Source organism: Meles meles, chromosome 19 (assembly GCF_922984935.1).
Source record: "Meles meles chromosome 19, mMelMel3.1 paternal haplotype, whole genome shotgun sequence".
Classification (NCBI taxonomy): domain Eukaryota; kingdom Metazoa; phylum Chordata; class Mammalia; order Carnivora; family Mustelidae; genus Meles; species Meles meles.
In genome coordinates this window covers 37,494,828-37,512,124 of record NC_060084.1, presented here as the reverse complement: position 1 = coordinate 37,512,124, position 17,297 = coordinate 37,494,828, and the positions used below count along the sequence as shown (strand labels likewise).

The 17,297-nt window shown below is 47.7% G+C and overlaps 1 pseudogene; it reads right to left on the bottom strand.

The window, feature by feature from the left end:
• Positions 1-787: 787 nt before the first annotated feature.
• LOC123930515 lies at positions 788-9,940 on the bottom strand (annotated as a pseudogene).
• Between the last annotated feature and the right edge of the window lie 7,357 nt (positions 9,941-17,297).

Below are 17,297 nucleotides of genomic sequence, written 5' to 3'. Positions count from 1 at the left end.
AGCTCATGGCTTTGCTGCCGGTTTGTTCCCAGCAACGTTTCTGCCCTCGCCTGGTTGGTCGGCAAATGTTGACTTCTCAAAGGAACGGCCTGTCTGTCCTTCCGAGCCACGTGGCTTCCCGACAGCTACACTGTGGAAGCCGGAGATGCCCTGTCTCCCCTCAAGCCTGCCTAGGAGCGCCTCACCTAGTTACTGGTAGGCATACAGCACACAGGCCGAGTCAGACTGAAGAGCCAAGGCTTCCACAGCAGCAGACACCGAGGGCCCTGTTGGGGGCTCGGACTCTCCTAGAACGCGAGAGCTTGGGAAGAGCTGCGGTCTTGATCCCCTTCGGCCGATCCTGAAGCCTAAGAGCCATGGCGACGAGAAGGCGCTGCAGGTCGGAGCTCCCTGTACTGAACGACCACTGCAAGCACCAGCTTACCTGGCATCCTGCATCCTGGCCCTAGTCCCGTGCTACTTCCCAGAGCCAGTGAGCCCAAAGGCCTCTGCGACTTCACCGCTCAGTCTCCAGCTTTCCGGAAACAGCAGTTAGGTCCAAGAGTGCCACAGGGGACATGACGTAAACCAACATGTCAGATGCTCCAAGCCTCTGCCCATAGGAAGCAGGCACCTGAGGGCAGAAGTGGGCCCACCTCCCTTTCAGCCAGGCTGGGCCACAGGTCTCGGTCCTTCACCAGGACCCTCTTATCGTCGACACATGTATTTTATTATTACATAAACAATGGATTTATCACAGAACACTCAGGAAACAGAGAAAAGGATAAAAGAGAAATAAAAACCTAATAATGCCACCAGTCAGGTCAACCTGTGCCGATCCTGCCAGGATTTTCTCTCACGGGAGCAATGCACACCCGTCGTCACCCAGAAACAGATACCCCTCCGTTCCCTGACTTTGCTCAATAAGGCGCATTTCTTCCCAGATGATGAACTGTTCTTAACTCCGGTGTTAACGGACTGAGGGTGATCTAGAAGCAGAACCAGCCCAGCCGTGTCTCCGCTGAAAGGCGGGCACGCAGGTGTCCCCGGTCCTTGGGGTCCCAAACAGCCGTCTCTGCAGCAGAGAGCTACAAGTCAGCTGTTCCCTTTGCTTTGAATTTCTTGGCAGATCGCTCACTTGACCGAAGCTGGAATTTGCTCCCATAAATGTAAGAAATGAAGCCATCAATTTCCACTGCGAACACACAGTTTAGCTTGGGGATAAGTGAAAAAAAAAAACCACAAAAACAGGAGAAAAAGTACAAGGCCAAAAAAAAAAAATCCTGATGGTTAAGCCCACGCTGAAGCACAAGAACTTCCTTAAATGTCTGTATTAGAACATAAGCTAGTAAAGAGCAGAGAGTCCGCAAAGGTCAGCAGCACCAGGACGACAGGGTGTTTTTCTGCCCTAAGACCAATTTATTCAGATTTTAAATAAAACTCAACACTAATTTTCACAGTCAAAGGCTTTCAGCCAAACTCCCAGGAAAAGTGTGAGAAACCGGTCTCCCCACGTAGTTTTCAGACTGACTCATGGCTTTATACCCTGAGTGAGGGCACCCAGACACCACTTTCTGAGGTCTAAAATGAGACAAGAAAACAGAAGGAAGCAGCAAGAGAAGACAAACTCCAAAATAAAGGAACAAAAACCTCCCGCTGTGGTTTTGCAATCTCAGATCTGCTGGTAAGGGGTGTGGAAATGTCTATGTGGAAATGTGGACAGCCCAAGTGCTTATGCTCCTCTCTGCCAGAACAAGGAGCTTTGGCACACCCAGCGGGTAAGGCTGCACTTGCTTTCCTGGAATCCAAAGGATTACCGGAAAGGGCCAGAGCCTGGAACCCCAGGGATAAGCACTAAGCTAGCTCCCTTCAGGGTCTGCGTAGTTCCATTCTTTGGGGGGGGGGGGGGGCAGCATGTTGGGGCAGGAGAGGGTCTCAGTCATGGAAACGGACCCTCGTATCTGGAAGCGCAGCCCAGCAGCCCTCCCTCCAGTCCTATCTGGCTGCAGCTGCTGGCTGGGCTCCAGATGCCCTGGGGAAAGCCATGGGGGCAGGGACGCTCTCGGCAGGCGTGGGATGCAGGGCCAGCAGGGATCTGCAATCTGTGCTGATCTAAGAGGCCAAACCGACCCACTGAAGCTATGAGGAAAGGGCCGACGAAGCCAGGGAGGCCACAGGCCACACACCCTGAGACGGTTCCGTACCTTTCAGGCGGTCATCTTTGGTGAGGATTTTGAAAACATGCTTTGTTTCCTGTAGAAGGATTCCTGTAACACCTACATAGGACAGGCATTTGGACTTTGTAACTGCAAAGGAAAAGGGCATTCAAGGCCACAGCCTCGGGGGTGCGGGGCAGCCACAACCAGCTAGGTGGGGGCAGTGCAGAGTGGGGGGCTCCTCAGCTGGACAGGGACCAAGATGGATGAGAGTCTGGGGTCCCAGTCCCTTGCCTATGGCTCTGGAGCCTCTGGGCTGTTCCAACAAGATGTCCTTTGGAGGGCCTGCAGCCATGGGGGTCTTGGGAAGGACTCTGGAGCCAAGAGGTCACGTGTGTATCCAGAACCACCAAGATCCACAGTTGCTGGGATGGGGCCAAGTCTCAGTGATGGGATCTGAAGGAACACTTGTGCATCACATCCTTCCCACGACCCACCAAACTCTGGCCAATCTTGCTACCGGCGGTGGAGCGGTACTGAGGCGAACTACCACCACAGGCAGTCGCCCCTCAGCTCTCCCGACCCATGTCCCCTTGTAGCCTGTAGACAATTCACTGAGCACCTGCCACGTGCCTGGCATCATCGGAGGTCGGTGCTGGGCGCGAGGGTTAACAAGACTGTTCTCAGTTCTGCTCTCAAGGAGCTGATGTTCTAAAGGTAGGAGGGGAATGTGTACCACATCAGACGACTGCATTTTCTGATCGTGGTAGCTGTTATGAAGAAATACACAAGGTCATGGGGAGAAGGTTCACTGTTAGTGATGGTAGGCCCTCGGGGGAAGTGATGTGTGAGTAGGGACCTGAATACTGAGAAGCAGTCAGTCTGGGACACACAGAACTCTGGGCAGAGGGAAGGAACAATGGCAAAGGCCCGATGTGGGGCCAAGCCTGGTGTGTGAGAAGCAGAAAGCTGGTTGATGTGGTTAGACCTGGTGCTCAGTAGAGCCAGAGGGAGCCAGAGGGGCCTTTTAGACCACAGTAAGGAAGCAGAAGACGAACATGGCCCAAGTTCTGGCCTAAAACCTTCCCTCGGGTTGCCTGGTTGGGGAGAAGCAGTGTGTCCGCACGGAGAGGGCGAGGCAGCTTCTACCGGAATCCAGGGGCGATGGTGGTGGCTTGGATTCGGGTGCTAGGACGTGCTGATGGGTGGTGCTGAGGGAGCAGGGAAGAAGAAAGGTGTTACTGCCCATGTTTTGGGTGAACAACCAGGGTAAACACTGGTACCGTGAACGGAGCTGGGAACACCAGGGCAGGGGCTGATGTGAGGAGGCTGGAGTTGTTCTGGGTATGGAAAGGTTGTGACGCCTGCTGGACAGGGGGACAGCTGTGTGCAGGGCGGCTGGATGAATGACGATGCTCGGGGGAAGGTCTGCCCTGGACACGACACTGGGACTGGGAGTCCGTAGCTGAGACTGAAAACTGTGGGGAAATGGGTGAAAGGGACTCTCTGCTCAGGGCTGGGGACATGTGCCAGCAGCTGCTGTGCCCCCTGGGAGAGCAGCAGGGGTCCCTGTGTGGAAAGGCACACGAAGACCATTGAGAGTGTATCCAAAAAGTGGCCAAAACTGGCTCGGGTAGCTAGTCATCTCCCACCCTCAACGCTGGTGATCTGGAAACGCCCACGTGACAAGACTGTGTCTAGCCCTGTGGCACAGAGCCACGCTGCCACTGAGTGATGCTGTGGGTGTTCAGGGGACTGTGGGCTCGTAGGCGAGGTACCTGAAATGAGAGCCCCGTGAAGATCTGCCTTCAACAGCTTGGTCTGAATCATGTGTGGCTGCCCAGAAGGTAAGCAGAAGCCTTCAGTGTTGACCATGAGCGAGAGTTCTGAAGGGGCACATAGATCTACGAACTTCTGCAGCCAGCTGGCTCCGAAGGCTGCATTCACAGTCATCATAAGCCTTGGGTTCTGCCCCAAAGGGCAGGACTGCAGACATGCAACTCATGTGTCTGGCTTGAGACCACCGCACAGGTCCCGGATGTACTGCTTCCAGAGTTCATGTAGAGGGAGAGAAAGACTGTATCTGTGGCAAAGGTAGAAAGAAGTAAAGAATTAGGCAACATGAGTTTCAGATTGTGACATCAACAGGGCATATAGAACAGCCTCATGCCAAGGTCCCTGACCCGGGTCATGGGGAACTGCATGCGGATCCTACCTCCACAGCAGATAACCTGGCAGACAACTTCGTCCCCCTCCTGAACCTGTTTCCGCTGCTAGAACCTTCCTGGAGCCCCTCCATCCTTCCTGCTGGCTACATGTAGCCTGGATGCCGGCGCTCCAGCAGACCCCTCAGACCACGAGGCACCCTACACAGATGGCGGAGCAGCTGGGTCCTCCAGGGCAGCACCGCCCGAGTCTCTGCCACACCAGTCCGGGGGGCAGGGTGTGCTCATCTGGATGGCTTTTCATCAACTAAACTTAAGCCTTGCTTCACCATTGCTCTCTGAGGTCTTCTGCTACAGGAGCCAAACCTGAGGGGAGCAGACAGGAGCTGCAGGCGGCCATACATATCCCCACTTAAGGGACCAGAAGGTGGGCCAGTGGTGGGACGCAGGGGATGGACTGGGTGAGAGGACCTCAGAGGCTTTCCTCTGGGGTCATTATTGCGGGTCCTGGTGCCTCATGGGGAACCTGTGACAGGAAACTGTTGGTCAGATCAAGGAGAACCTCAGGCTCAAACTCCAAGTGGGTTCTACCTGTGTAGACACCAGCGAGGGAAACCTGGGCAGGCAGCAGCCCCTTCCTCCACCCAAAGCGCAGCTCTCTTTGCAAGCGGGGTCCCGGACACAGTGACTGACCGTGTCTGTGGGAGGCTATCTGGCTGCAGCTCTTGGAGCGAGATCTACAAACCGTCCGATGATGAGCATGTGCAGAAGCGTGACCAAGGAGGGATGCAGTGTCAGCTGGAGGGAGAAGCACATCCTCCCAGAGTGTTGTGTCCCTTTCAGAAACTTCTGAAACTTGTGGGCAGCATGCTCTTTGGCAATTAACCCAGGGGATGATTCTGTCTAGTGCCTGTAAAAGCTATAAAGAGTATATACTAAGATCTATCAGTTCCTCTCTCTCTGGGAAAGCCGAAAGACGAACAACCTGTTGCCATGGGTAACAGACTCACTTTCGGTGAGGGTCTCATTAGTTAAGGCTAGGACAGGAGCCAGACAGTCAAACAGCAAGAGCCTGGCTGTGCCTTGCTGTGAAAGCCAAGTGCAAACCCAGCTTGAGTTGGTAAAGGGAGGCTGCCCCCTTGTGGCGGAAGTCGGAGAAGCTCCCTTAGCTTCAGGGGAACTGGGTCTCCCAAAGCCACACCCACTCCAGGAGGAGGAAGCTGCCTTAGGGAGAAAGGCAGGGAAGCCCTTGCATACCTCTGCTGCTCTGGCTTAATGTCGAAGAGGTACAGCTCCCTCCTCTGCCTGGAAGAGAGGCCCTTGGATTTCTTTCTCTTCTCCTTGCGCTTCCGGCGAGTGGCGTACTCCAGGACCACAGCGTTGCGTTGCAGCTGGTCCTCGCGGGCTTGCTGGCTCATGTGGGGCGTGCTGTACTTCAGGAAGGCCCTGAAGAAGGTCTCAGCCTGCTGGTATCCCGGAAGCTCATGGGGACAGGGTCGGACGGTGCCCACTCTTCTGGTGGGGGCAGCCCCAGACCCCAAGCCCTCCTAGACACCGCAGGTGGGATGCCTTCCCTGACCCATCCCGACTGAGCCCCACACAGCCTCTCATCTGCTGAAGGTGAGCTCCCCACAGCTGTCCAGATGTGAAAGTCACCCTCAAATGCCAATTCGGACACCAACTTGCACAAAACAACCACATCAAAATTCAACTTCCTACTATATATCTCTGAGGTTATTGTGAAGGGATTACAAAGAAAAAAGCCCCAAACCCTTCACATTAGGAAGAACAGGCTTCTCTGATCCTTGGCAGGGTGGAAAGCTCGAGAAATGTATGCCAACAATATTTATTCAGTCACGACCAGATGAAGGCAAGCTATGGCCTCGAAAGAATAATCCGAACACTTGGGAAAACAGTACCACCTGGTGCCCCCAGGGTGGGCCATGCCTCGGGGGGCAGGAATCTGACACGGTGCCCAAGTGGCAATCCCCTTTACTTGGGTTTGACCCCAAGGATGTGTCATGGCTACTGGCTAAGTCTGTTCCCGCAGCACGTGGGGAAAGGAAATACCAGTGCATCTCAGCCTCCCGGGCTCACTCTCTCCCAAGAGCACAACAGCACTTGACCGTGACTCAACACAGACTCCTAGGACATGTGGGCAAAAGCACTGTCCTAATGATGTGAAATTCTTGAGAGAACTCCAAATGTCACTGCCTCTCACGTGGGGAGTTCCACTGGTCTACTCCTCATTCAGCTGCCTGAGTCCTAGGTCAGCCACAGCCCAGGCAGCAGGGTCTAAGCAAGTCCTGCCTTTTGGCTGGGATTTCCTGACCCCCTGCTGAGGTAAGCAGGCTGTAAACCCCGTGAAGCTCATGTGTCAATAATCACACTCTCCCTTATGGAGAAGCGGGGCTGGTGAAGGGATGATGTGATACACACGATCTTCAAGGCAGCTCACAGTCAGGAGGGCAGTCAGTTTCGACTTTGCACTTTAGATACTAATTAAAGATTCATTATCGTCAGTATTATTACCATGGCAGGACAATTACTTACTTTTTAAAAATACCTAAGTGGCCCTGTTCATGAAGAAACCAAATAAAAGTGTATCAGTCTTTCAAAATCTTGATTTCCTGTGAACTCCCTCATTAGGAGTCCCCAGTGGAGCGTCTGCCAAACTGATAAAGCATGTTGGCAGCATCCAGATATAATCCAGGAATTCCACTTAGGAAATGTGATCGCCTGCCCTCTTCAAGAGCAAAAGGGGCACAGTGACAAAGTCAAATAACAGTGCCCACCAGGGCAGGTTTCAGATAAGCATAACCAGTGTCCCCTACATAGTGGAAGAGGACACAGGATCAAGAGGTCCCAGTTAACCAAACAAGGGAAAAAGAGGCCAGCATCGGGAAACAGGTCATCAGAACAGCAGATCTCCATGGAGCCTAACACATCTACTGGAAGGATGAGGAGTAAGACATGGGAAGGACATCTAAAGCAGTGCGAGGGGATCGAGCCATCCTTGTCATCATGTCAGCTGCTCCCAGACTTCCTGACATGCACTGTACCTGAATGTCAAACTCTTTGGCCTCTTTCTGAGAAAAGGCATGGTAGATCACACCTGGGGAATTCAAACAAACAAGAAATGGCCAATTCAGGTTGGACATGACTATAAGACTCATGACTTTTCTAACGATAAAACTACTTATTTAGAGTTAGGAGAAGACAGGGATGCTGCAGAGAGTACAGACTTCTAAGCTTTCTTGGATGCCTCTTATTGTACCCTCTGGCCACCCATCTTAAGGAGTTCCAAGAGTGTGCTTTCAAACAGTGCTTCTTGGGATGCCTGGTTGATTCAGTCAGTTGAGTGCCCAACTCTTGATTTCAACTCAGGTCATGATCTCAGGGTCCTGGGATTGAGCTCTGTGTCTGGTTCTGCATTCAAGGCGAGTCTGCTTAAGAATCTCTCTCTCCTTCTGCCCCACCCCTCTAAGTGCTCTCTCTCTGTCAATTAAATAAAGAAATCCTTAGAAAGAAATACAAATAAATCAATGCTTCTCATATATTAATTAATGTAGGCAACTGGGTTCTTATTAAAATGTAGATACCTAGGCCCCACACCCAGGTCTGGCATTTCTTTTTCTTTTTCTTTTTTAAGATTTTTTAAGAAGATTTATTCATTTGAGAGAAAGAGAGAAGAGAAAGTGTACACAAGCAGGGTCAGATAGAGAAGGAGAAGCAGACCCCCCACAGAGTAGGGCTTCTGAAAAGGAGACTCCCCACTGAGCAGGGCATATGATGCGGGGTTCCATTGCAGTAACCTGGGACCATGACCTAAGCCGAAGGTGGAGGGTTAACCCACTGAGCTACCCAGGTGCCCCCAGACCCTACATCTCTAACAAGTTTCAGATGCTCCTGCAGTAGACCACACGAGGAGTTGACTGGTTTAATCTGCCACAGGTTAGGAGCTTGAATAGTCGCTCTGTAGGTCTAACTGAGTAACTCATATAAATGTTGTATCACAGAGCTTCCCAGGATGTAGATGGTTGCAAATATTACATTTTGTTGACTGTTAGATGTTAAAAAAAAAAAAAAGGACTTTGCACATTTCAATATCTATGAAATGGGAGTGTCCATACAATAGATAGTGTCCTACACTGATAAAACACAGTAGGTCTTTCTTCAAGCTCAAAATATATATACGATCAATGTGGTTTCAACCTCTAAAAACTCCACACGCCTGTTTCTTACTTCATGTGTGTGAAGAAGAAAAACATGGTTCTGGGGATAGAGTACGGGTGTAAATGTAGTAAGTATAAGACAAAGGCCTGGTTTAAAGGTCAAAGGACTAAAAAATTTGGTTCACGTGACACTCTGTAAATTCCATCTCAGCTCGCTTGTGCTTCCTTGAGTACATCTGAACAAGCAAACCAAAGTGTTTATATTATATAATATACACAGTATATTATATTACATACATATCATATCATATTATTATATTATATACAGAGTCCGGTTCTCCTTCAAATGCAAGAGTGGCATTAAAATCTGTTTCTAAAGAGCAACCCCAGGAATGACTTTGCTTCACCTGTCACGGGTGCTCCAATTAGACTTGGAAGTCTTTTCTGGAACAATCCACATCTAACAGTTACTGAGCACTCATTACTTGCCATGCACTTGGCTAAAAGCTACACGTTTTATCTCATTATATTTTCTGAACAATCTTTTAAAGTAGACATTATTCCTATAAGCACATGAGAAAATTGAAGCTCGGATATGCTGAGACCCATGACTTGATTACAGAGAGAGGAAATGCAGAGGTGGAGACGAACATACTGGTCCAAAGACCAATTTTAACAGTGTCTACACTCCCCTGCTTATAACTGCCCTGGGCGCTTGCTCACCCCTAGGCATAGCTCTTCTCCACTCAACTCCCAAAGTCCTGGGAGGAATACCATTCCTCAGCAGGCTCCCAGCGCTTTCCACCAGACAAGGGTCCTTCACATAACAGCTGGCAGGGCAGGAACCACCATCAGTACCTCACAGAAGGGGAAACAAGGTCGCAGAGAATATCGGGGACTTAACACTGTCAGCAGGTGGCAGGCAGTGGCCAAGTTGGCCAAAGGCCCTCGGCCCTCCTTTAGCACACTGAGCGGGCCCATGGGGACCCACCACCAGTTCTGACATCAATCTTCAGTGCAGAGACTGCGCCAGGCCAACCGGGACTCTGGGCCTCGGTTTCCCTTATGTAAGGCGGGACAATTCCCCTAGCAGTTTCAGTCGGTCTCCGCTGCGAACCGGTCCACCGACCAGCACCAACTTCCGGACCCTTTACATCCCACCCTCCTTGCGCACAGGCCTTCAAACTCGCTTCCACTTCATCCTCCAGCCGCTTCCGGTGCGTTCCGATGACGTTTCCTGCAGGCAACCCTCACTCTTTACCTCTCTCCACTTTTCTCAGCAGCCCTCGGCCATCAAAACTTCTCTTGGTAAAGTTTGGGCTGGAGGTATTGCTCCTGAGCTCGTGTGCCACGCTAAGTCACCAGACTGAGACGCTGCAACTCTCACCTGGAGTCACAGGCGCGCGGGCTCTCAGGTGGCATCGTCCGTGACGTCACTGACGCACGCTGACCTACGGTGGCGCATGCGCTGGGTGGCGGCTCAGATACATCAGAGGGTCTACTCGTCTTGATGGTGTCTCTGCTTCGTGGGTGTGGAGGCCGAGAAAATTAAGGCCATCCCTCCTCAAGTTTAGCTGATGTGGGAAACAGAGGCAGAAGAAAATCATTAAAATTCCTCACCTACTGACAAGCCCTTGAAACAGACAGAGTGGCTTTCCCTGGGGACTCAACGGCCCTCACCTTGAGATTTTGCTAAGGACAATCCTAACCTGACCAACCCCCTACCCCGACAGGTCCGACCAGGATCTTGTAAGTCTACTTTAACAATTCCTTTATCTCTAAACCTCCAAGATAGTGTGGAGAATCATTCCCAAGTATATGGCCCACTGATATACATCTAAAGAGTCTCACGAGAAGATTTTTATTACTGGTAATAAATAACTTCTCTCCCAACAATAGCTAGCCCCTCAAGGTCCTGGAGACCTTGCTTCCGAAAGTCCTTAGAGACTTACACCATCCCTAATCCCCTTTGTCCTCACCTACTGCCGAGTCCACCCCTACTCTGCCTTTAAAAACTGACTGTAATCTGGTTTGGGGTCCAAGTCCCTACTCTGCTGCGCTGGGTATACTTGGGCCCAGGCTTAAGCTTGTCAAAGAAACCCTCGTGTGATTGCATCGGTAATTGGCTCCTTGGTGGTCTCTCAGACGCGAAAACTCAGGCGTAACAGTGGGGCTTTCTCAGCTCCCGTGTACTGTAGGCGGGGAAGGCCAGAAACCTCAGGGTTGTGGTTAGGGCGTGTGGACTGCTTGTGAAGAGCTGGAGTAGAGCGGGGCCAGTCAACCCAAAGAGGACTCCAGGGACTTTGGGTATCAGGGAAGTATGGAAATGGGACAAGGATGGTGGGGATGAGGTCCATGGGGTCACTCATCAGCCTTCTCTACAGAGTAGCCGAGGCACTGAAGTTGGGATGGACGGCTTAGGCTCTAGTTTTGTCCTGTTGCTAAACTAGCTGTGTGACCTCGCTTCAGGCACTTGCCCTCTCCAGCTTCCCTTTTCCCATCACTGTGAGTGGGTTGGGCCTGATAGTCTGAACGTTTTCTTGAGACCCAGAATGTTAGTTTCTGTCAGGAAGTCAAAAGGCAAGGAACGGATGCCCGTTGTTCTGGGGAAGGGTCAAGAATTGTGGCTGGAAGGCCAGTGCAGACGTCTTGGAGAAGTGGCCTGGTGTGCAGCACTGTGCAGCCTTCATTTCTGTGGAGGGCGGGTCAGGAGAGCAGTAGGGCCCCTCCACTCTAAGTCAGTGGGTCAAACTTCCAGTAAGGTATCAAGTCCTTTTAAGGGAGCAGAAATTGTCTAGGAACACTGAAGTTTTATGTCCACAGATCCTAATTTGGGAATCATTGATTTAATTGTTTTGGGGTGGTGACCTTGAGCCATTTTGATCTGCAGGCCCTGGAATTCAGTGACTATCATGTGGCTTGTCCTGGTGAACGTGAACCTCGTATGTATATTAACATCGAAGTGGAATTACACACTGAACATTTAAATGATTGCGTTTGGAGATGCCAGAGAATAGTTAGGAGTCTATGGGACTAAGCTTGAGAAACTGCTGTTGGGGGTCCATGCCATGTGAACTACCAAATGTGAACTTTAAAAGAGCAGCATGAGACAGCAGAAGATAGTGAGAGCCAACTTCAGTGCTATAGTCTCAAGGGGGCGCTTTTGAGAGGACCTTTGTGATTATGGTGACAAGGGAGAAGGCAGACTTCTCCCTTCTTGAGAGCTTCTTTTTTTAAGGACTCTTTATGTCCTAGCTGACCTTTCTGAAGTCGTCCAAGTCAGTTTGGAGGACTGCCAATCTTCCATGGAGTTCCCTGCTTGTGGTGGGGTGAGCACTGAGAACTACAGTTACTTTGTAACTCCTTGATCACTAAATTGTTTTTTTAAAAAGCAAACAAACCACTTTATTGTCCTCAGGAAACAGATGTTTGTGTATGCGGATTGGTACCCATCCTTACCAATATTGGCATTGTGACTTTTATGATAGCAAAAACTTGGAAACCCACCCGATATTAAACAGTAGTGGATTAAATAAATGAACTATGTGCTAATTAATTAAGTAGTTTAATTAAATGCATTGCAATCACAGGATGAATTTCAAAAATTCAGATTCCTCAGCATCCCTGGAGATTCTTTTTTTTTTTAAAGATTTTATTTATTTATTTGACAGACAGAGATCACAAGTAGGCAGAGAGGCAGGCAGAAAGAGAGGAGGAGGCCGACTCCCCATTGAGTAGAGAGCCCGATGTGAGTCTCGATCCCAGGACCATGAAGTCATGACCTGAGCCAAAGGCAGAGTCTTTAACCCACTGAGCCACCCAGGCGCCCCGTCCCTGGAGATTCTTACTTAGTACGTGCGTCCTAAAAATCTGTATTAACAAAAAGAAAAATGTTCCTAGGTTATTTTGTGAGTAATTAGGTTTCAGAACTATATTATACATTCATAGAACTTACTATAATAGAACACCACACACAATTAAACAGACTATAATTTTTTAAAGATTACAAAATATTAACACAAAACTAAATGTATACAGAAAAAGGATTGGAAAGACATACTACTTACTATATAGGAAGTTTTTAGTGTCTGTATAAGTGAGAGATTCTTTTTTTCTTCTTGTCTGTTTTCTAAATTGTATTTAGAGAAAATAAGACTTTCTTAATTTTGTTTTCTTTTTACATTTACAAATGATAAATTTTCAAATATGGCTACTCATGTGTTTTCCCACTTTGTGAAAGGTCCATAGGAAGTCAAAGGTCAAGACCATCATTGGAAATGATCAGCTTCCTCCCTTTGAACAACTTGTGAAAGACTTCACATGTGCAGAAAAATGGAAAGAATTCTGTAGTGAACACCCATATACTTTTAAGTTCTGCAGTTCATATTTTGCTCTCTTTGGACAGGTTTCTTTTGATTGCTGCTTTAAGACAGTCAGGCTGTTAGATTGAGTACTCAAAAGTCTCATATTCAACCTCAAAAGATTAAGCCTCAACTACTACTAAATAAGTGGATGCATGGAGGGCCCCAGCCTATCACCCCCCCAGCTCTAGCCATAATGCCAGGGTGGTAACCAACCTGGAGCATCCCAGGACCACCTTGGCCATGCTTGCTCCACTTTCAACTATTCTTCCAAGGTGGCCCCAGTATGGAGTACCTTGGAACTCATATAGTGCCCATACTAGCTCCAGGTGTTCTGTCAGCATGGCCCCATGGAGCATCACAAGAGTACCTGGCCTATGCTGACTCCCATCTCCAGGTGTCCTGCCTAGTTGGCTGTGGTATAGAGTCCCTGGAACTTTTTGGCTCATACCTACTTCAGCTCCAGCCATCTCACCAGGATGACCCTGGAAAAAGTGCCGTGAGACCTCCGCCTGTTCTAAATCCAGCCAGACGGTGTTGTCAGGGACATGCAATTTACACAGGAAACATCCCTATACAAGGCTATTCCTTCAAAATGGCAGAGTAAGCTGTTCTGCTTAATTCACAGAAACAAACATAAACAGTCAAACAAAACAAGGCAGAAGAATATGCTCCAAATGAAAGAATAAGATAAAACTTCAGTAAAAGAACTAAATGACACAGAGATAAGCAATCTACCTGATACAGAGTTGAAAGCAATGGTACTCACCAGACTTGAGAAAGAGAGGATGAACTCAGTGAGGACTTCAACAAAGAGATAGACGATGTAAAATAAAATCAATCACAGTCGAAGCATAGAATAACTGAAGTGAAAAATACACTAGAGGGAAGGCACCTGGGTGGCTCAGTCAGGTTGAGTGTCTGCCTTCAGCTCAGGTCACGATCCCAGGGTCCTGGAATTGAGCTCCTCCTGTGGCTTTGTTCTTAGCAGGGAGTCTGCTTCTTCCTCTGCCTTTCTCCTGCTCATGTGTGCGCGCGCTCTCTCTCTTTCTCTCAAATATATAAATAAATAATCTTAAAATAATGAAAATTAAACTAGAGGGAATCAATAGTAGAATAGAGGATGAAAAGAATGGATCAGTGACCTGGAAGACAAGGTAGAGCATCTAAGTGGAACAACCTGAGGGTTTTGAAGGGTCAGGGGTGGGAGGTTGGGGGAACAGGTGGTGGGTAGTAGGGAGGGCACGTATTGCATGGAGCACTGGGTGTTGTGCAAAAACAATGAATACTGTTACACTGAAAAAATAAATAAAATGAAAAAAAAAAAAAAAGGAACAGCAAAAGAAAAAGGAATTTTAAAAGTGAGGATAGGTTAAGGTACCCCTGCTGGGACAACAGCAGGCTTACTAACATTCACATTAGAGGGGTCCCAGAAGAAGAAAGAGACAAAAATTAAAGGAGCTTTAACCACTAAACCAGTCTTATAAGAAATGTTGAAGGGACTTCTTTATACAGAAGAAGAAAAGCCATACGTGGAAATTAGAAAATTATGAAAGGAAATAAACTTCATTGATAAAAGCAAACATATACTAAAGGTCATAGATCCATCACTTATAAAACTGGTATGAAGGTTAAAAGACAAAAGAATAAAATGAGGAGCACCTGGATGGCTCAGTGGGTTGAGCCTCTGCCTTTGGCTCAGGTCATGATCTCGGGGTCCCGGGACCAAGCCCCACATTGGGCTCTCTGCTCAGCAGGGAACCTGATTCCCCTCTCTCTGCCTGCCTCTCTATATACTTGTGATCTCTTCTCTGTCAAATAAATAAATAAAATCTTTTAAAAAAAGAATGAAATGAATTATTTCTTAAAAAATTAGCTAAGGAATTTGCAAAATAAAAAGATGTAAAATATATTATAACCCAAACAGTGGAATGGTGAGGGGTAAAAGCATAGTGCTTTTAGAATATGTTTGAACTTAAGCAATTAGCTTAATATAGGGTGATATATACTTAGCATGTTCTATACGAACTCCATGGTAAAAACCAAACCTATAATAGACAAGCAAAAAAGGAAAGGGATCCCAACATAATACGAAAGAAAGTTATCAAACCACAAAGGAAAGAGTAAGAAGAGAAGAACAAAGAACTCAAAAGCAACTATAAGACAATTAACAAAATGGTAATAAGTACATGCCAATCGATACTCAAATGGACTAGCTGCTCCAATCTAAAGACATGGGGTGACTGAGTGGATAGAAATACAAGGGAGGGGGTGCAGGATGGCAGATGAGTACGTGACCTCATTTTATCTGGTCCCTTGAATTTAGCTGGATATCTGTGAAGCTATTCTGAATACCCCCAAATTCAGCCTGATATGTATGAAAACATATCTGGAAAGCTATGAGCAGTAAAATGACTGCTTTTTGCAAGGTAGGAGGTGCAGAGTCATGAGTATGTGGAGAGATATCAAAGATAAAGAGAGCGATGAGGGAATCTCCATCAGCTGGCTACCAGAAATTGATATAACACGAGTGCAAAATCTGAGCCCTTAGAAATCTGCTCCAGTGAGAGACATTCCTTTCTGAAAGGGACTCAGGGGATGAAAATGGCAGAATTCTAGGTGGGTCATTGTGGTCTCAGGATTCCAGGAAACACAGAAAGAAGAGAGGTGTCTGAGCTGGTAGAGTGCCCAAGCAGTGGAGTGGGGAAACTGGTTATGGTGAGCAAGTCCAGGAAGGATTCTCAGCTCTGTTCACAATAAACTGCAAGCCAGGCCAGTAAGGGGATTGCTCTTTGCCTGAGCACCCTGAGAGGGATTGGAACATGCGGGCCATATACCACCCCAAGGGAGGGACGAAATGGCTGTGCCCTCAACTGGGTAAGAGTGTTCAGGGTGGTGGCGCCCCCACAAAGGACAACAGGGTGGCACCCAGCTGTGACCTGGGAGCAGCAGAGCAGGGTGTGTACACAACCTCACTCGCAGTTGCAAAGACACAAAGCAACTAATGCTCACGGGTCCCTGGGAAGATCACAGTGGGCATGAACTGTGGGAGTCTGCAGAGTATAGTGCTCTCAGAAGTGGAGATGGTTTGACCCGGAGGGTTTATTGAAGTGGAGGGGAGATCATGATCTTGTGGTTCTGGGCTGGTGATCTGGGCATGGCCATTTTTGCTTTGACCCTCTGAACAGGGGCATGGAAAGTTGCCAAGGAAGCAAAAGCCACACATACAACCAGGTCACATTGATCCCATCCCCCCTGAGAAGGAGTGGGGCAATTCACCCAGGCAAAGACTCCTGAGAGCAGAACAGCAGGCCCCTCCCCCAGAGACAGACTGGAAGAATGGGCAAATGACAAGCTTATGGATCCCAAAAGAGTGTAAAACTCAAGCAGCAGGGATGAAGAATATATTGAGCTCCAGGTGTTTCCTCACAACTCATTTATCCTTCAGTCTAAACTTTTCCATTTATATATATATATATACATATATATATATATTTTTAGATTATTTATTTATTTATTTGACAGAGATCACAAGTAGGCAGAGAGGCAGGCAGAGAGAGAGGAGGAAGCAGGCTCCCTGCCATGCAGAAAGCCCGATGCAGGGCTCAATTCCAGGACCCTGGCTGGGATCATGACCTGAGCTGAAGGCAGAGGCTTTAATCCACTGAGTCACCCAGGCGCCCTCCATTTATTTATTTTTTTAACCTTTGCCCCATTTCAACTAGATTCTTATTTTATCAACTTATGTTTTTAAGTCACTTTCTAACGTTCATTTTTTCACATCTACATTTTATAGATTTATACCTCATTCCAGTCCTTTTTTCACTTTATTATTTTTATACATATATTTTACATTATACATATACATATATTTTACATTTACACATACATTTTACATATATTTACACATATTTTACAAATACATTTGTATCTGTACATTTTATATTTATACATATATTTTACATATATATGGACATAAGTTTGGGTTTCTTTGCAATTTTGGGATGTAGTGTGTTCTGGCACACAGAACAAAATTCAATCAGGACCAAGAGTGAGATTATAGTGTCCCAGTCCCCACTGCTTTTTATTGTTTTGTTTCATTTTCACTTTGTTCACTTTTCTGTGATGGCTTCCAACCACTTCAGATTTTTTCTAGGGTACATTTGTATAAGTCATAGTTATTATTTTGGACTCTCTTCATTTGCTCACCCATCCTTCCCCAGTCAGAATGACTAGAAGGAGGAATTCACAACAAAGGATAGAACCAGAGGCAATGTTCTCTGACACAGAGCTAATCAATATAAGTATAAGTAATATGTCAGAGACGGAATTCAGGATAACAATTATAAAGTTAATAGCTTGCCTTAAAAAGAGTACAAATGACAATACAGAAACTCTAAGGGTGGAAATGAGATCTAATCAGGCTGAATTTAAAATGTTATGAAAGAGACGCAGTCTAAA